Raw genomic sequence first — 21,852 nt, 5'->3', positions numbered from 1 at the left:
TTGTTAGAAAAAAACTAGTATGAATAATGCTTACTAAAATTAAAGAGCTCTATCAGGTTATAAAATCATTTTGGATATAGATAGTTTCTGATTTAGGATGAATGTCTGAAATTCCAAAGGAATCAAGTAAAGAATAACATAGTGCAGAACCTTTTATTTTTCAGTTAAATGGAGCGAATTCACAAGGCCGCTGCTAGTCAACGTGGTGCCATTTTATGAATTAGCTACAAACTTCCGTTCCTGTAGTGCCGCTTCTAGGCACACAGCTTGGTGAACAGAGAAGTCACTGTATTTCTATCCCAGTCTCCCCCTTGGGTACATGCTGTGGTGTGGGATACAAACTGTCCACATTGACGGGGTGCCCCAAATGCTCAAAAGCATGTTATTGATGAGGTAAATAATCATGGTCCAGTCTTGAGCAAATCTTGACAATTTTCAAAGTTGTTCCAAATTATAATCTTACAGTTTAAATGTAAAGTCATCACAGATGATGTTTATTCTAGGCATAACATTACTTAGCCAGTAAATAAACACAAAGAGTGGAAATGGTTTTTGTTGTTGTTGTTGTTGTTGTTTTTAATGCTTGTGGCCATAAGAACCCTATTTGGAACTCACTCATAAATTGTTTAAGTTTAATGAGTTTAACTTACATATTTAGGGAAGTAACAGATGATAATTTATATTTGTTAATCACTTATTTTAGCCAAACACTGTTTGAGGCATTTTACTTGAATTAAAAATTTTCCTCAGCATAAGGTAGGTATTCCTATTATTGCAGTTTTCCAGATATGCAGGGTAGGGAAATGAGGCACCTGAGAAGCCCAAGGGAACATGCCTAATAGAACGAAGGGTTCTATAGATCTTTAAAGGACAATTTAAGAAGTTGACCTTGATTCATCTTCATGTGACTAGGAAGCTCTTTTAAGGGATGTAGCCCATTAGTTATATTAAAGCTACCACAAATGCAATTACTTATTATTAGTCCATCATTCATTCAGTCATTCATTTATTTCAAATATATTTATTAAGCACCTACTATGTGCCAGTCACAGTTCTAGACACTGAGGATAGAACTATAAATCCCTAAACCTCATATAGCTTAGTAGGAAAGGAATGTCATTACAATATCTTATGTTGATCCTCCCGCCCCTCCTCTTCCTTCTCTTCCTCCTCCTTTCTTCTTCTTCTTCTTCTTCTTCTTCTTCTTCTTCTTCTTCTTCTTCTGCTTCTGCTTCTGCTTCTTTTCTTCTTTTTTGGTACATTTAATGTTCCCTATGTAGTTATTTATATGCCTGGAAAGCATATTTCTTTAGATCATTTAACTTTCTATAAAATACTGCAGGGTTAGAAAATGTGAAACGAATGTTATTTTCACACTGATGCACTGTGTTTTTTATCCACTCGCCTTGTATTATGTCTGATCCTGTGGAGTCTTTCAAATCTTGACTTGGAAGTTCACTTTGTATGCTACTGTGATTGGTAAAAATCAACACACTGTAACACTAAGCAAAATGGATATTGACATAAAAGAGAAGTGTTTTAAAGGAAGAATTTAAATTCCTGTGATGCCATGCAGTGTCCCATAGTTTTACCTTCTGAACGAATGCATAGATTGGCGAGACAAAATAGCGGGTGATTTTTTGGTGGACAGAATCCCGACAGCTTCAAACACTGAGAACATGAATGCAAAATGGGAAGTGAACAACAATAGTAAGAGATATTTACTCAACATCTAAAACAGTATTCTTGTTACAAACAGCTCATGAATATTATATCGTGAGTGAGGAATAGAGCCATTAGCAACTAAACTGACCGGTATTTAAAGTTTACTAAAAGTTTTTCTCTATTACCTCCTGTCAACCTGTCCTTAGTAAAATTGCAAAAGGTAGAACATTAGAAGCAGTGGGGGGAAAAAAAAGGGATTAAGGCTCATCAGTATGATTGTACTGAGAAGTGGGAGAAGAAAAAAGCAACAATCAAAATCATGACTACCTGGGAGACAGCTTGAAATCATTAGGTATAGGAGAAAACAACATTTCACAGCTCAGTAACTCCTGAGGGCATTATCAACTGAATTCTAAGATGATAAGTTCAAATGACCCATCGTGCACTCTGTCTACATATTCAAGAAAGTGAGTATTGTAAACTTCTAATATCAACACTGGTGTAATCAATGTTCTGTGACATTAATCTAACATTCTTAGTATAGATCATAAAATGAAAGACTTTTTAAAAATGAAGAACAGATCTGGGAGTTTTATATTTCATGCCTTGATAATAATTTAACACACTTTTTTTTTTTTTTTAGATTTTTATTTGCGAGAGAGAGAGAGTGAGCCAGGGGAGGGTCAGGGGCAGAGAGAGAATCCTGAGCAGACTCCGTGCCGAGTGTGGAGCCCACTCTGGGCTCAATTCCATAACCCTGAGATCATGACTTGAGCCAAAACCAAGAGTTGGTCGCTCAGCCAACTGAGCCACGCAGGCACCCCATTAACACGCATTTCTAAAAGTATGACTCTCTAGGAGCACCTGGGTGGCTCAGAGGGTTAAGCATCTGCCTTTATCTCAAGTTATGATCTCCAGGTCCTGGGATCAAGCCCCATGTCAGGCTCCCAGCTCAGCGGGGAGTCTGTTTCTCCCTCTCCCTGTGCCTCTCCCCTTGCTTGTGCTCTCTCTGACTCTCTCTGTCTCTCAAATGAATAAAAAAAAACTTTAAAAAAATTAAAAAAATAAAAGTATGACTCTCTGCCAAGACTAACAATGCCCTCAGACAGCTGCTTTCATGTTAATGTAAATTCATTATACTTTGATAAATTGGTAACATAATTCCTGATTGTAGAAGAGAAAACAGTATCACTTAGACAGCAGACTAGAATATGCTCATTCAAACAACTGGACAATATTGGGTATCTTATAGATCTGTTTGATATCCTAAGTGGATAACCAAAGTTTTTGAGATGAGACCACTGCATATCATTAAACCAATCAAAACCCGTATCAAATATTAACATTCAGAAAGAGAACTATCATATAAAATAATTAGATAGGATTTTTGATTAGAAGGATATTAGTTTATATCAGAGTCCAGTGAACATCTACTGAATGTAAATGTGATTTAGAGATGTTTGGAATATAGACAAATGTCAAACCATTCTATATTTTATCCCACAATATATTTTCTCAGGGGATAGAACTTATAATACTAGTATGTGAATTTAAAATTCTTTACATTCAGAGTCTCCTTACCCATCAATAAACAAATGGATGAAAACTTTGAACACTAAAATTATTAGTACCTAACTTCTAATCATTTATTTTACAAGGGATTATTACTCTGAAATGTCTGGTTTTGATTTTTAATACTTGATATGGCTAGTTATAATCACACACACACACAAACATACCCTCAGTCACTAGCACACTACATGTCTAACCTTGCCATTTTATTCTATTATTAAAACATGTTATTTTGGAACAATTGCTTGGATATTTGAATAAAGACAGAAAATGAGTATTTGATCCCATTGGAGACATTAGCACTGTATATAGCTAAGAAACAATGCAATTATAATTACCCAAAAGATTCTTAGGCATAAAAAACAAATAGTATTACCATTTTTATAATTATCCTATTATTAAAAATATGTATGGCTATTTTTGCAAAAAGTATATCTGTGGGTACTTCCTCTTTGTTTCATGAATTGTCTCTTCTAAAAAATAGAGGATAAAAATTCAAGAATGTTTTAATCATCCATTATGCTAACCAAAATATTAAAGATATTTCTTTTTTTTTTTTTTTTTTTTTAAAGATTTTATTTATTTATTTGACAGAGTGAGAGATAGCGAGAGCAGGAACACAAGCAGGGGGAGTGGGAGAGGGAGAAGCAGGCTTCCTGCGGAGCAGGGAGCCCGATGTGGGACTCGATCCCAGGACCCGGGGATCATGACCTGAGCCGAAGGCAGACGCTTAACGACTGAGCCACCCAGGCGCCCAATATTAAAGATATTTCTATTTAGTGGTAAATTTTACTTGAAGAATTGGCAAAGCTTCCATTTTCTAAAAATATTTTAGGGATTTGCCAATATATATAATGATATCTGGAGGCTATATAAGCATAATAATAGTAACTCCATAATAGACAAGGTAGTCTTTTCAACAATTATGTAGGAATAAACATATAAACCATGCTACCTTGTCCAAAGTTAGCATTTCCTAACAAAAGCTTTTTTGATTATAAGTAAGTCGGATTTGTACTCTACCTTAAACTTTACACAAAAACTGGCTCTATTATTAGTTACAGTTAATGAAAAGCCTACATAATTCCCACATGCTTCCCATACTTCTCTAATTGGGTTGTCCCCTATGTTCTTCAATTAGGTAGTTCCTTGAATTTCCATCACTAAAGGCATTTCTTTGGATTGAAGCATTGTTTGAAGTCTTCCGTTAAAACCAACAAAAGTCCAATCATATTCCAGGAAGTATTTTAGAAATGTACAAGCTAATGTAAAAAATATATATGAAAAGCAAAAGAGTTAGAACAGCTAATACAATTAAAAAGAAAAAAGATAAATGAAGTTGGAGGATTCATCTGATTTTGGGACTTACTATATGGCTACGATAATCAAGACAGTGTGGTATTGGCATAAGAATAGTCAAATAGATCAGTGTAGCAGAGGATAGAGTACAGAATTTTTATGGTCATAATAGAATGTTATTCACAATTTATATGGTCCATTTAACCTCTTGGAAATCTGTATGCAAATAAGTAAACCCTAACTTTTACTTCATAATACATAAAATGGAACTCAAGATATAGCATAGGCTTAAATCTAGGAGATAAAACTATAAAACTTCTAGAAGGAACAAGAAAAAAATATTTGTGAACTTGGGCTAGGCAAAGATTTCTTAGATAGAACACAAAAAGCAAAACCACAAGGGAAAAAATAGATAAATGTGATTTCATCAAAATTAAATCTTCTGATCTTAGAAAATACTGCTAAGAGAATAAAAAGGCAAGCTACAGACCATGAGAAAATATTTGCAAAAAAAGTCTGTCTCCTATACATGGTAAAAAAAAAATGAGAATCTGAAAAATATAGGGACTTCTAAATTTATTTTTTTCTTTATTATTGAGGTATTGTTGACATAAAATGTTATATTAGTTTCAGGTGTACAACAGTGATTGCACAGTTGTGTACATTGTCCAATAGTGAGTGTAGTTACCATCTGTCACCATACAATGGTATTACAGCACTATTGACTATGTTCCCTATGCTGTGCTTTTTATCTCTGTAACTAATTTATTTTGTAACTGGACGTTTGTACCTCTTAATCCCTTCACCTACCTCCCCAACCGCCTCCCCTCTGGCAACCACCAGTGTATTCTCTGAATCTGAGAGTTTGGTTTTTATTATTGTTTGTTTGTTTTGTTTTTTAGATTCCACATATAAGTGAAATCATATGGTATTTGTCATTCTCTGACTTACTTCACTTAGCACAATACTCTCTAGTCCATCCATATGGTCACAAATGGCAAGATTTAATTCTTTTTTATGGCTGAGTAATAAGCCACATCTCCTTTATTTATCCATCGATTGATGAACATATAGGTTGCTTCCATATCTTGGCTATTATAAATAATGCTGCAATGAGCATAGGGTGTGCATATCTTTTCAAATTAGTGTTTTCATTTTCTTTGGGTAAATATCCAATAGTGGAATTATTGGATCATAGGGTATTTCTATTTTGTTAATTTTTTGAAAAACCTCCATATTGTTTTCCACAGTGGTTGCACATTCCCACCAACAGGGCATGAGGATTTCCTTTTCTCCAAGTCCTCACTACCACTTGTTATTCCTTGTCTTTTTAATAGTAGTCATTCTAGGAGTGCCTGGGTAGTTCAGTCTGTTAAGCATCTGCCTTTGGCTCAGGTCATGATCCTGGGGTCCTGGGATTGAGCTCCACACCAGACTCCCTGCTCAGTGGGGAGTCTCTTTCTCCCTCTCCCTCTGCTCCTCCCCCTGCTTGTGCTATCAAATAAATAAAATCTTAAAAAAAAAAAATAGTAGCCATTCTGACTAGTGTGGTTTTGATTTTCATTTCCCTGATGATTAGTGATATTGAGCATCTTTTCAGGTGTCTGTTGGACATTTGTATGTCTTCTTTGAAAAAAAAATGTCTACTTAGGTCCTCTGCCCATTTTTTAATCAGATTGTTTATTTTTTTGGTGTTTAGTTGTATAAGTTCTTTATATATTTTGGATATTAACCTTTTATCAGATATATCATTTGCAAATATCTGTTTCCATTCAGGAGGTTGACTTTTTGTTTTGTTGATTGTTTCCTTTGCTGTGCAAAAGAAAATATAGGAAGTTTTAAAACTTAACAATATGAATACCAAAAAATACAACTGAAAATGGGCAGAAATATATCAACAGGCAATTCTTCAGAGAAGATATATGGATTTCAAATGGCAAGAAAAGATGCTTAATATCACTAGTCATTAGTAAAATAAAAATAGATAAAACCACAAATAGATACTCTTACATGTACACTAGAAAGCCTGAAACAAATGAACAAACAAGCAAGCTATGTGATAATAGCAAGTGTTGGTAAGGACGTGGGGCAACTAGATGCTCATACATTACTAAAGGAAATCCAAAATGATATAGCCAAAATGATACAGCCAGTTTATATATAAACTGCCAAAGAGCAGTTTGGCAATTTCTTTTTTTTTTTAAAGATTTTATTTATTTATTTGACAGAGAGAGACACAGCGAGAGAGGGAACACAAGCAGGAGGAGTGGGAGAAGGAGAAGCAGGCTTCCCGCAGAGCAAGGAGCCCGATGCGGGGCTCGATCCCAAGACCCTGGGACCGTGACCTGAGCCGAAGGCAGATGCTTAACAACTGAGCCACCCAGGCGCCCCAGTTTGGCAATTTCTTGTGAAGTTATAAACATACTTAAAATGCAGCCCAACTCAGGTATTTATCCAAGAGAAATATATTCATACAAGTATTTACACTAATGTTCACAGCAAGTTTGTTTTCCTAATAGCCAAATACAAGAAGGGACACCAAATTCCATTACCTGGTGAATGGCTAAATAAATAGTAGTACATCCATTCAATGGAATACCATTCAACAATGAGAAGGAGTGAATACTGAGATATTCAGCAAAATGGATGAATGCTAAAAACATTATGCTAAGTGAAAGAAGTCAAACACAAAAGTTTATATATAACATGATTCCATTATAAGATATTTGAGAAACAATGAAACAACAGGGATGGAAAACAGGGGCTGAAGTGTGAAAAGGGGATGACTGAACAGGAACCCACAGAAACTTTTCAGGGTCATGGATATTTTATATTTTGATTTGGTAGCAGTTGAACAATTATATGCAACTGTCAAAATTCATCCAACTGTATACTTTAAAAGGATGACTTTTACCATATGTGTGATATACCTTAATAACCCTGATTAATAAAAAATAAATAAATAAAAATAAATAAAATAAAAATCTTCCCATTTGATTCTATTTCATCCCCAAATACTGTATTACTCCCCAAACTACACATTGGGGATTTATGAGATTGGTGTTTCTCAGAGTGGTAGATGCAGACACCATCTTGAGTACAATGTAGAACACATTTGAAATGAATGTTCAATGTAATAAAATAACTACCAATAGTTAGATCAAAAAAGATAGATAAATATATAATTCTCAAGACATGATAAGAGGTCAAGAAGCCACTAATCCTAAAATAAGGTGGGAAAATGTTCAATACCACATAGATAAGGCTAGGGTTCTGGGAAAATGCTTGTGTGATAAAGTTGCAGGTCAGCTGGTCAAGATTAAACTGGCAGTTATAAAAAAAAAAAATAGTAAGTAGACAAAATAGGTAATCGTTGTTTTTTGTTTGTTGCTGTTTTTTGTTTTTTTTGTTTTGTTTTGTTTTTTTACCTGCTAGCTATCAGTAAGCAGGTATGAAGGTTTAGGAGAGAGTGGATCATACAAAAGGTATGACTTGATGTGAAGGGTGGGTCAAGAAATATTTGGAGTGTGGGAACTCAGTTGCCTCAAAAGAAGTTCATGTTTCTGCTAGGAAAGGGGCACAAGTATACGAAGGCAAATGTGGGGAAAAAGCACTCACTGACTTCAGTTTACATTTTCTTGCTTTCTTATGTATTATTATTAAAGACACATATTAAAATAAAACAAAAAAACTAACTGTAGAGCACCTAGTAATTTAGATGTAGTGTGCTGTGTATTTGTTTTGATTTCAAATCTATTTGTTCATGGCTTAACCGAAGTGGTTTTGATCTAAGGGTGAATTTGTTTACATTGGAGACCATCTCAGGATGATGTCATCAGAATTGTTGTGCTACAGAGTGCTTATCAACATGAACATATAAAGGAGTGACTATGACATAATGGGCATTTAAACTTTAAATACCATGAATCTGTGAGGACTTGACCAAGAGTGCTCAATCTGGACAAAGCTACGCTTTGCTGATCTAAATAGCTCTCTGAAGACCTTGGGACATCAGCTCTCATTGTGGCAAGGCTCCTTTTTGCCAGCAGTGATGAAAACCATGCAGCAGCTCCATGAAGGAGATTATCTTGCCTGCCATCTTTAGTACCTTTGTTCCACGAGCATCCTGCTCTAGCAACAAGGGATTTTCGATTCATGTTGGCAGCTGGATGGATGTCAGCTCTTGGTTAGCTAAGCCAACTCTTCTGCAAACCAATTCATGGAAAGGTACACCTCAACTAAATTTGAAGTTTATTGTTTTCATCTCCCCTTTTCCTGGAATAATAGTGTAAACGATCTATCATTGGTTTGAAGTATGTTATATCTTTCTTGGTTTATTAAGAGACATTATCTTGTATACTATTGGCTTATGAAATATTATTTTTATGAATTATAATTCCAGCAGTCAACCTGTGTTAATAAATTATTGGCAACGACACTCTCAGTCCCTGAGCATAACTTGCTGCAGACAAAACACAGTATATCTATCTGTATTTCTAGAACTGTGTATCTGTAGAGAAAGGTATATAACACCATAGTTTTAATATAAACTGCTACATTTCAGGAGTTACTATTATTCTATAATGTCAAAAGTTTGACTTTGTAAAAACAAACAACAGCAAAGAAAAACCTAGGATAATTATTGCCAGGTTATAAAGGACTATCTCATGTTTACAATATATTATTATCTGTTCTCACACTTTCTCAAGTATTATGTTAAAAATAAAGTTAAGGTTCATGTATTTTATTTCAATAATTAGAAATATCTTGTGTGAGATAGAGACCCCAATTAAATAATTAGATAATAATGTAGTAAAATTTCATAGTCAGTATTAAATTCTGGATAACCTAGAATAAAGTTTGTTTTCCTCTCTCAACAAACCAGCCTTTTGAGTCATCTTACTTGTTTAGCTGACATATTTTCAATTGACTAAAATATTTTTCAATTGACTGTTGAGTTATTTTCAACAATTATTTTAGTAGCTCAGGACTTAAAAGAAGAACATTAGCTACTTGTTCCCATGAACACCTTTACCTGCAGTGTAGTTAATTTATAAATAAATAAATGAATAAATAAACAAAAATAACTGGACAGTTTTTTTTTTTAACTAAAACATTATATCAGGGCTGGGTTTCCAACTCTTTATATCATGAGGTTGTATTTCTGTTCTAAAACTGCTAATAAAGAGTCAGGTTATACGTAAAAGAAGTTCCATGAGCTCAGCTTTTTCAGTACTAAGATAAATCAATAAGCTCAGAATCAGGATCACGTCTGTATGCCAAGGTCAGAAATACTAAAACAAAGCTGGAATAGGGGAGAAAATAGCAAAGTAGAAATAAGCTCCAAAGTTTTAATAAAAGGAGCAGGTAAAGTACAGCACAGGAATAAGACATGTTTAGTTTCAAACTGAACTTGGACTCCAATCTGACCCTGACTATAAAGTTAATTCCTGTATTTTCAACCTAACTGCCTCCTAACTGAACTTCAATATATTTGATCTTTTCTTCTCTTCTTGTCTCTGGCCCTCCTGTTCTCCTTCCTTCCTTCCTTTGTTCCTTCCTTTGTTCCTTCCTTCCTTCCTTCCTTTTGTTCTTTTCTTTCTCCCTTTCTTTCTAAGCCTTACTCAACAATTGTTCAATGAACACTAACTGTGTGCTATGAACTTTACTAGGCATGTGTAAGTATTTATTTTCAGTTATTTTAATATTAATGATGCATTATTTTTATTTAAAATTAAAGTGTTTCTTAGTGGGCCATCTCTGTGGCTCAGTCGGCTAAGCACCCAACTTTTGGTTTGGGCTCAGGTCGTGATCTCCTGGGTCATGGGATTGAGCCTCATATGGGGCTCCCCTCTCAGGGGGGAGGGAGTCTGCTTAAGTTTCTCTCCCTCTGCCCCTCCCCCCACTCGTGCACGCACACATGCACGCTCTCTCTCTCTTACTCTCTCTAAAATAAACAAATCTTTTTTTTTTTTTTTTTTTTTAAGATTTTTATTTATTTATTTGAGAGAGAGAGAATGAGAGAGAATGAGTACATGAGAGGGGGGAGGGTCAGAGGGAGAAGCAGACTCCCTGCCGAGCAGGGAGCCCGATGCGGGACTCGATCCAGGGACTCCAGGATCATGACCCGAGCCGTAGGCAGTCGCCTAACCAACTGAGCCACCCAGGCGCCCCTAAAATAAACAAATCTTAAAAAAAGTAAAATGTTACTTAGTAACAAGGAACTTATTTCTTTTTTTTCTCTGTCTTTCCTTCTTTCCTTCTTTCTTTCTCTCTCTCTTTCTTTCTTCCTCACCTCCGTGCTATAAGAAACTCAAAAAAACAACAAAGAGGCAAATTCTGCATACCACATAGTCTCCTGACACTAATGAGAGTCAAGGCTTTGAAGATCCAGGCTATTAAGGGCTTGATTCAGGTTTTGTAGGTAAGGAAAGTTAATTTTGAAGGCCTTTGAGAAAAAGAATACAAGGGGCACCTGGGTGGCTTAGTTGGTTATGCCACTGACTCGATATCAGCTTAAGTTGTGATCTCAGGGTTGTGAGATTGAGCCTCATGTTGGGCTCCTTGCTCAGCAGAGAGTCTGCTTGAGATTCGCTCTCTCTCCCTCTGCCCTTCCCCGCCCCATTTGCACTCTCTCTCTCTAAAAAAAAAAAAAGTAAAGAAAATTTAAAAAAAGAAAAAGAATACAAAATTATGAACTCAATATGAAATATGAAAATGAATATTTATTTAGAATAAGGAAGGAAATCACAATAGATTATAAATTTTAAAAAACAAAAAAGATCATAAAATCTGTAAAAAATGCTTAATTTATTGCCTGTGATACTTTTTGTCCCTTTATCTTTTGGTTGCTTACTCTTTGATCATCTTTTTCACATAACAATGATTTTATGATATCATTATCTACAAAGATTCATTCCTATAGTAAGGTAGGTCAAAGTGGATTTTTTTTTATGATTGATAATTTAGAAAAGTTTCATCTCAATTCTGTTGACTGACCTATGAAATCATGCTAGCAAGAATGTAACTATACATAGATATTATGCAAACCACATAAATACACCGTAATCCAACAAAGTTCACTCCCCTTAACCAGATCTCCAAAATACCCTCCTGTACCCCAGTGCCCTTCTACCCATGCTTCCCACCCCTCTCCTATATCCCACACTAGAAGAAAATCTACCTAGAAGTCAGAAAGGAAAGAGATGGTCATCTCATTGTGAATACCATCCCATAATTCTCCTTGCTGGCCTTGGCTTGCACAATTTTTGTAACAAAATATCTATGAATGAAAAGAGAAAATGGGTAATTATATAAACAAAAAAGTAATGGTTAATATTATTATTGATATTATTGGCTAAAGGTATTTAGAAAATTAAATGAGGTAAGGGAAAGATAGAGTGATCATTTATTTATTCAAAAAATACTGAATTAAACTGAGTACATACCATGAAAGATATGTGACAGTATTTCTAAATGTGATTATATTCTCAAAATGAACATGCATTAAAATTGACCTTTTTTTTTGCATTTGACATGAAATTATATGAGTTTTAACACATGCATAGCTTCATGTAACTACTACCACAATCAGGGTACATGATTGTTCCATTACTCCATGCTCTACATTAGATCCCCAGAACTTATTCATCTGTAACTAGAAGTTTGTCCCTTTGACTAACATCTCCTCATGCCCGAGACCCCTACATCTTAGCCCCTGGCAACCACCCATCTACTCTCTATATCTATGAGTTCAGCTTTTTTAGATTCCACATACATATAACTGAAATCACACAGAATTTGTCTTTATTTATTTATGTATTTATTTATTTATTTCACTTAGCATACGCCCTCACATTTCATCCCTTGTCTTTGCAAATGGTATATTTGGATGCCCTCCCTCAGGTTTATTTCTAGGGTGTTGAGTTTTTGGTTTTAGTTTTTATAACTGGATATTGAATTTTGTTAAATGCTTTCCTTGTGTCAGTTGATAAGATCATATTTTTTTCCTTTAGTCTGTGAATAGGGTGGATTACATTGAATAATTTTTCACATATTGAACCAATCTTGCATTTCCAAGATAAATTGCTCTTGATTTGGTGCATTATTCCTTTTATATGTTCCTGGGTTTGATGTTAGTATTACGTTGAGAATCATTTGAAACTATGTTCACAAGGAATATTTGTCTATAGTTATCTTTTTTCATGCTGTTTTTGTAGAGTTTTGATATCAGGATAATTCTGACCTCATAAAATGAGTTGTATTCGCTCTTATTCTATTATTTGGAAGAGATTATATAACATGGGTGTTATTTCTTACTTACATGTTTTATAGAATTTTTCAGTGAAACTATCTGGAGCTACAAACCATGTTTTTCAGAAAGTTTTGAATTACAAATTAAATTTATTTAATTATTTTATAACTATTCAGCTTATCCCTTTCTTCATGTGTGAATTTTCATACTTTGAGACTTTCAAAGAATTGCCTTATTTCATATTAGTTGTTGCATTTATGTGTTTAAGTTCTTCATATTTTTGTTTTTCATTAATTATCTGTAAGATCTGTGGTGATATCCCTCTTTCCATTTCTGCTATTGGTGGTTTGTGTCTTTTCCATTTTTTCTTTGTCAGCCTAGTTAAAAATTTATCAATTTTATTCATATTTGGAAACAAATATATAGAATATATATTGCAAAGAGCATAAAATTTTCTATGTAATTTTATGGTGAGTGCATATATTCATTATATATATTTATATTTGAATAGATAGATATATGTAGATATAATATAGATAGTTTGATAGATGGATATGATTGGGGCAAAACATGAATAATTGGTGAATCTGATCCTTGTATAATTTTGTAACTTTTCCTTAAATTTGAAATCATTATAAAGATAAAAAGTAACAAAATAAGTTAACAAATAAAAACACTAAACATGGAGAAGCAAGAGGAAGAGAATCAGATTACTATACAATCACCAGAGCAATTTAGATTTTTATGGAGGAATGGTAGAGGGTGGGATTTATTCAGTTGTGTTTTGTGAACCAATACATACAATGCTAGATGTTAATTAATATTAATTAAAGTCTACATAGAAAAAGTAAAATTAAAAAAATTTAAATTGCAGAGTATATTTTAAAAAGAAGAGGGAAAAGCAGACTATGTGTTTTGCTTGTGTGAGACTCTGCAAGTCTCTTCTTGCTTTGTCGTGTTTGGCAGTTTGTCCATCTGCCATTGCTTAGGTCAGTCAGGGTCAGGGCCACCGTATCTACTTTCAGAAACAAAGGTGGGATATCTGGCCATAGTCCTCATTCTAATTCCACCTTCCACCATTCTAAATTGCATTCTAGAAAGGTGGTATCGTTTTATACTACCTTTAGTAATGTACAGGGTTTGCCAGATTCCCATGTCCTTATTTGAAATAATATGAAAAACATTTGGACCTTTCTCTTTGTTTACTAGATCTATAAGTGAGAATAGCTTACTGAATTCTATTCATGCAAACGTAACTGACACTGGCCACTCTAAGGCACTTGAATGAATCTCTCTTTGCCTTTTTTCTGTCCCTATTTGTCTCTCTGTCTCTCTGTCTCTGACTCTCTCCCTCTCTCTCTCTCTCTCATCTATCCACTTATCTGCTATATGTTTAGTATATAATGTAGCATACATATGGATTATGCAAATATTCTGTTTTCTTAAGGAATGAATCAGTGACTTCTGTGATGCAACTATGACCTGGGTTGCTAAATTATATCAGTCTAACTATATGTTTAATCCTAACTCGACATATAAATAAAAAGTGTTGCATTTTAAATGTTCACCTGTACACTGAAAGAGAGATGGGATGTTGCCTGTTTTTAGCAAATGTATTACCAACACCAATGATTTCTACTAGTTTCAAATATACAAGTTTTTTTTTTAATCACTGACTTAAGGGACTATACTGTATCTACCAAATTCCACTAAAATATGTAATTTTGTTCAGACTCATTCATATGCTTCCTACATAGAGCAACCCAATGTATTTAATGAAGAGCCTTCTCCTGAACTCTGAAATGACCTCAGGTGCTATTTTACATTGATTACCAACCTATGTATACTGGTATGGATAAAAATGTAAATTCATAATGATTGATTTTAATTACTAAATACTGAAGTTCAGTTTAGACAACATGGAAAGATACATGGTCACACACCGAGAATACAATGGCAGGTTTCACATTAAAGGTAATAAAAAGTGACATGGGCACTGTCTTCATAGATACGGCTGGAAGTTAACTTTGTACGTGATCGTATCTGCTAAGATGTAGAACTTAAGAGAAGAATCCTAAATAACTCATTAAAAAAATCTCATTTGAAGCTTTTTTTTTTTTTCAAAATAAATGCATATGTGTCTTGTCAAAAAAGAGACTAATTAGTTTTGAGCTATTGCTTTAAAGATACCAGGCATTCTTTCAGGGGCAGGAGGAGAATGACAGTGAAATTTTATCTTACATCTCATAGGCAGATAAATGTGTTACGATGGTGAGGATTAATGGCTCCTCATCATTAAAGTTTAGAAAATTAACCATTTCTATCTAGAAATGAATGAACTGGAATATTTTGGTGACACTGTATTCCTCACATGAATGTTCTTTATTTACAAAATAAGTAATTCCTTCCAAAAATTCATTTTTATGTTTGGGAAGCATTCAAATGTGCCCTTTAAAAATACTACTCACCTCAAGTCTATCAAGCTTAATGACAGTGACACTTTATATATGGAAGAATAAACAAAATATCTCAGCAGATTTTTCTTCCCCCTAATGCTATATAAGCAGCTTTCCCAGGTGTTAAAAACTGTTTTTGTCTCCTAAAGTTTACTTGTCAGAAACAATAAAAAACAAAGAAGGACTTTATAGTTTAAATTATGCTAGCCTTAGGCAAAATATCTTTTAAAGCCTACTGCCTCCTTCTTTCCTATTTTTAAAGGTTACTGGCAATATGGAGATACATTAAAAAGCCACTTTCATAATATTGCAGAAATTTGGGGTAGAAGATGAATAAGGCAGTATTGTGTATATTAAGTCAAATTTATAAATCAAGGGAGATGTTACTTATTTTTGCATAAATATTAATAATAAAGCTTGTGTAAGTTGTCAATGAAATAATTTTATTCAGACCATCACCGGGGTATTTAATTTTAACTGTAAGTCCTTTCTCAATAGAAGTTTGAACAGAAATTCAGTAAAAATAAATTATCAGTCAGTAGTATAATAACACTGAGAAAAAGATTCCATCTGGAAGTATCATGGTGAGCTTTATTTATTATCAAATCCAACTTTCTTAAAGGCCGTTTGGGAGTAACTTACGGGAATAGTACCTAATGAGTTATAAGAAATGGTCCATCAGTGCAAAGCATGGTACAATTTGTGGGAATATCATATAGTAGTAACAATGAAAATTTAATACATCTGAGAAAAAGGCCTGTATTTTGTGGCAATTTAAGTAGTTTACTGGATTTATGAGAATATTTTTAGAGGAATGCAATAATATTTTTACTTTTTATCATTATTATTTTAATGTTCAATAATACAATGATAATTTCTCTTACCATATTTAAAATAAACATACTAAGTCTATTTAACATGAAATATAAAATATTGTACATTTGAAAATATATTTTACATTTGAAGAGTAACAGTAGTTGTCTTGTAAGTACATGGTTTTCTAATTTTTTGTCCAGACTTTATTAATGTTGTCTAGAACTTAAAATCTATGCATGTTATGAATCATGATCATATTTGGCTTTATAAACTTATAATTTGACAATAAACTGATGTGACTCAGCAAACTGACAATTTATTTAATATACCAGAGGAAAGATAATGGTACCCTGAGAACTAGTTTAATAGTGAAGGCCTCTGGGAAGGCTGAGAGCCATTTATCTCGTGAAAAAAATGCTGTGTGCTTACATAGGGTAGCAACAGAGAGAGGCAGAAGTGGAAGAAATGGAGAAACATATTGGATGTAAGAGCAACTGTGAGAGAGGGAAGGATCTTTAGGATAATATTCTTTTCTCCAGCAAAACCTAAATGTGCTCAGACTATGATCTTCAGGTTTCTGTATAATCAAAGAAAGAAGTCAAAACACAGTTGGAAATGCCTACTGACCACCCAGTACTTTGACAGCTCAGCCCTAATTATTTCATTCTCTGTTCCCAGGTGAGAGCCTGGAAATAAGGTAAGTTGAATGAAGTGAGCCCAGTACCTCTAAATGAAGCCACTGTAGGAGGAATGTTTTACCTAGAGGTAAAGGTGCTGTTGGCATTGAGACAGTGCACGATATCAAGAGTAAAGTCAAGCAGATGATAAACACATAATACTGATAAGCAAAAAACATAATCCCAGTGATATTGTAAGAAAAGAAAAAGTGCCTTACACAAATATAAGCATCTGGAATGCAAAGCCAGAAGACTGACTAAATCAAACGACAAAGAGGAGGGCAGCTTCAGAATATCTAAGAATTTCAACTTCTCTTAGAAAAACTGTGACTATGACACTTGGGCTTGTTTAAAGAGCCAGGAAAGAAGTAAATTATACCAAAGTTCTTTAATTTTGTCAGGCTTGAGATCTTCATGTGTATAGGAATGTTTTGAAGTGGGATCTTTCTACAGGCTTAGTTCTTTCCCAGTGTGGAAAGCACCAGAACTGACTAGAGTGTCAGTATGAATCCCAAAGCACCTCAAGGATGTTCTCAATCCCTTACTCCATAGTCATAGAGATTGAATGCTGGTTTTATGGATAGTGTCCATTGACATAGTATTTGTTTTGATTCTTTTCCAAAAGGACTGACTGAGACATAAAAGTTTCGGGAAAAATAATAAAGAATAATCCCACTGACTGAAAATAAGGCATTCTGGATGAAGGGTTTCAGTGACTTGCTTTTTTTTTTTTTTTCTTTTAATTAAAATTCAGCTTTGATCAAATAGAAGGAAAAGTTGTGTTGACTGAAGAAGACATAAAAGGAAGTGACATTGGATAAACATCACACTGGGTATAGTCTATAAAACTAAGCTGTAAGAGTTCTTGTGTTATTCATATATTCTAAGATTTAGCTAAAACAGTCCCTCTGGTCATTTATCTGTGGATGTTCAGTGGTATATTTAGATGTCAGAAGTTCCTAATATTATCTTCCAAATCAAATGCAAACTGAGAACATTGGTTGTATTTTAAGTGCCTGGGCTGATAGAGAAGGAACATTTTTTAGTAAATAGAAACATCTTTACAAGAACAAATGAAAGGTTGATAAGAGAGTAATTACACCACTTCAGTGAAGGCATTTGTTTACTTAAGAGTATGGTAGAAGACGGTTCTAATAAAATATATGCTTGGTTTATCTTGAGGTATTCAGGTTTACAAGTAAATGTTAGCAATATTTCAGTCTACTGGGATGCCTTTGCCCCAGGAGTATGTATCACAGGTGTTTGTATACTACTAGCTAATAAATATCATTAATATCTGGACCAGATAGTGTTCTAGGAGCTGTGTATACAGCAATGAACTAGTCGAAGTCTGTTCTATTCAGAAAATTGAAATTCACAGGTCTGATAGAAGACCATCAACAGTCACTGTAGACTATGTTTAAATTTTGGAACCCAGCTTTGTGTCCTGCCAGGGTGGTGTTATTTCCAGCCTGCCACTCAACAGGACAACTATCTTTGCTTTCTCTCCACCATGGCTTTACTTCTGAATATCTCTGAATCTTGCTCAGATGTTGAGGAACAGAGGACTTGCCTTACTGTTGGTCTTTGGATTATCAAAGTCAATTGTAGGTGTGGTTATATGGTCACAAAGTTCTCAGACTGAAAAATTTGGTTGAATGGGTCTGCCTCTGTTTTGCCAAAATTAGATGTGGGGCAAGTTATCTACCCCTTGATTTGGATTTTAATATATATATTATAAATTATTGAATTTCTTGAAGAAAGCAGCCTAAATTCTTTGGCAGGAATTACAAGTCTGGCTCTGCATTAGCTGCTCCAGGATAATGGTGGTCCAAATGTATTATTTGGTGTCCCAAGGACCACCCAAAGTAATATCTGATGTCTCAAAGTTAGTTTTGATAGTCAATAGCACTCAGTACCACATGGGTTAATTTACCTTAACCCGAACTAAATACCTGCAAAAGCTGGTATAGCGATTTAGGAAGTGGACACCTGGGTCACAATGTGGTAAACAGACTTTCCTGCTGTTTGGGAAAGTCTATTTTGATGGTTTAAAAGCAAGGATTAGGTAAAGCCATTACTGAGGCAGCAGTAAGTAGGGTTGTAGTGGATGGAAGGCTGGGAAATGACAAAAGGCTAGAAATTTCACTAACCTTTTCTGATACCATTATTGAGGAGCTCAGGATAGAGAGTTGGAGCATGAGAGGGGTTGACAACATTCACGGAGTTCCCAGAATCACTGATTATCCTTGAATGCTCCAGTGTTTTTTTTTTTTTAAAGATTTTTTATTTATTTATTTGACAGAGAGAGACACAGCGAGAGAGGGAACACAGCAGGGGGAGTGGGAGAGGGAGAAGCAGGCTTCCCACGGAGCAGGGAGCCCGAAGCAGGACTCGATCCCAGGACCCTGGGATCATGACCTGAGCCGAAGGCAGACGCTTAACAACTGAGCCACCCAGGCGCCCCTGCTCCAGGGTTTTAAAACAGGACAGCTGATATCATGTTGATACCTTGGTTAGGTAGGAATCTCTCCTATTGACTTTTAGGACACACTAGTACATGTTTTCTGGGGCTGGGCAGCAGCCATGACACCTACCCAGATCAGGGGTTGATGAGAGATTAACCAAGTACATTCAAATGAAACTTCCATTCAGGAGATTATATATGAGTCCAATCATTACTCCTAAATCTGAGTTATCTGAATGATTTTCTACAAGGAGGCACCTATAATCTCTCAAAGGATGCCTTAGGAAATGTTTCTACGGTGTTAATAATTGAATTTTAAAGAGAAATAAAGTAATACCTATTGGTATAACTGATATATTTTTTACCTTTAAGGACATATTATTGGAACAAAGGAACATGAAGAAATAATTTTTAAAAATTTAAATCTCATAATCATCCCTTTTAATTAAAGTTACGGGCTAGTAGACTGTTGAATCTCAGATCTGTACCTCTGAAACAAATAATGCAATATATGTTAAGAAAGAAAAAAAGAAGAAGAATGTAGCAGGAGGGGAAGAATGAAGGGGGGGAAATCGGAGGGGGAGAAGAACCATGAGAGACGATGGACTCTGAAAAACAAACTGAGGGTTCTAGAGGGGAGGGGGGTGGGAGGATGGGTTAGCCTGGTGATGGGTATTGAGGAGGGCACGTTCTGCATGGAGCACTGGGTGTTATGCACAAACAATGAATCATGGAACACTATATCTAATACTAATGATGTAATGTATGGGGATTAACATAACAATAAAAAAATTAAAAAAAAAAGTTACGGGCTAGTGTGTTCTACTTTTGTAGCTAAATTAGGGATGCATGTAGTATTTTGAGAAGCTGTGTTGTAAGCATAATATGCTGGTGTTTACGGGATAGCATAGTACTTAAAAAGCCTCATTAGTGCATTCCCTTCATTGCCCTGTAATTATCCATTTAAGTGTTTATATGTTGTCCACTTTTCAACAACTGTAAGACATCTTGCAATTAAGGCACATATTTTAATATCTTAATCATTTTGTGGACTAACATCAGCCTAGCCCTTTCTTATTCACTTTGCTAAGTGGGCAATCAATACATTTTATTAAATGCATCAGAGTATGACTCACTAAACTTACTCGTATTCTACCTAGTGAAACATCACATGGCGATAGCTCACTCACACTGTAGAAAAATTCTCAGGAGAAAATAAGCAAGTTCTTCATTCTTAAATTTGACAAGACAAACCTATAAATTGAAGGCAAATTTCATATATAGTTATGTCTTTAAATGTTGTAATAAATGACACAGATGAAAAGAAATTAGTAACAGGAGCTACATATCGGAAGTCAAATGAGGTGCAGAAATGTTAAGGTCAAGCTTGACTAGAAGATGATGAGGTGTACATAATGTACAACATATGGTTAGATATGTAAATGAAGTAGGGTAATGAGTTATATTAAAAGAGATGTAATTAGAGCACCATATATAAGCATTGTAATGAGATGCCTCAGCCTTAGAAAAGTTAGATTTTAAGAAAAACGGCAGCCAGGCATAGGGAAGCACAGTTTGATCCTTGTCATCTTACATAACTACTGGGAAAGGCTCTTCCCACCCTCATAGTCCCAAGCATGCTCCTTGCTCTGCCCCCAGAAAATCACTTTATGATTTTCTTGCTTTGGAAAACTGCTTATATTTCTATAATAGCACCTCCCAAATAAGGTGATTTGGTCAAGAGGTGGCTGATGTGATTGAATTAATTAAAACTGCACTTTGACTAAGGTAATTCTGTGTGGATTTATTTATTTATTTATTTATTTTGCATTTAAAATGATAAATGGATCCAAATGTCATGGCCAATAATGGAAAACAAAATAAAAACAGCAAGCTCTTTCTATTGAGTCAAATTAATACTGAGACCTTTATCTTAACAAAAAGTACTTTAAAAGATTCCAGTAGCAAAACTTATAATGATGAGACAAAAATTATTTCAATAGAGTATTTAAATCTAATTTATCAACTTTGAAACTGTAATATTTTTAATTTGGAAAATAAGCAAATTTACAGAGTAAGCACTGTTTCTCTTTTTCAGCTAGCTTAAGTAAATAAAAATAACTTATCCTTACATGTGTAATAAATACATGCTTAATACTACGTAAGGGAGGCAAAACTCAAAACTGGGACTCTTTCACAAAAAGACAGATTAACAAGAGAAAAACAAATGATTTATTAACGTGTCCAGTGCACGTCACATGGGAGAAACCTAAACCAAAAGTAACTCAAATTGTAGCTTAGAATTTCAGTTTATATAGCATCTTCAACAAAGAACAATACATTTGTAGAGGAATGACAGGACAGAGGAAAGCAAGTGTAAGCTTCCAGGGGCAGCAAACTATGGCAAGGTAAATATATGGGGGGAAAGTAATGGAATAAGATTCGTTTTCAGCTTCCTCTGGTGCCATCTATGGGATGATAAGTCTGTCTCCAGTTAAAGGAGAGACCTGGGAGATGTATATCCTGCCTTTTGGCAGAAAAGGGGGAGCTTTTTCTGCATTTGCTGCTTCTGAATTGTCTTCAACTCAAAACGATTTTTATGTCAAAGAGGCATATTTTGGGGGTGACATATTCTGGTTTCTTTCA

The 21,852-nt window shown here is 34.6% G+C and overlaps 1 long non-coding RNA gene across 10 annotated transcripts in view; it reads right to left on the bottom strand.

Moving 5' to 3' along the window:
• LOC118548070 (uncharacterized) overlaps positions 1–21,852 on the bottom strand; it is a 211,978-nt gene that overhangs the window by 95,828 nt on the left and 94,298 nt on the right. For 2 of the 10 annotated variants that reach the window (XR_013449302.1, XR_013449301.1), the window contains one exon: positions 1,299–1,671. The exons of the other annotated variants lie outside the window; for them this stretch is intronic. This is a non-coding gene — a long non-coding RNA (uncharacterized LOC118548070). Of the gene's footprint in view, positions 1–1,298; positions 1,672–21,852 lie in introns of those variants that run through there. 10 annotated transcript variants of the gene reach the window in all.

Source organism: Halichoerus grypus, chromosome 6 (assembly GCF_964656455.1).
Source record: "Halichoerus grypus chromosome 6, mHalGry1.hap1.1, whole genome shotgun sequence".
Classification (NCBI taxonomy): domain Eukaryota; kingdom Metazoa; phylum Chordata; class Mammalia; order Carnivora; family Phocidae; genus Halichoerus; species Halichoerus grypus.
Note: the sequence above shows the minus strand (reverse complement) of the source record. Positions and strands in the feature narration are given on the sequence as shown.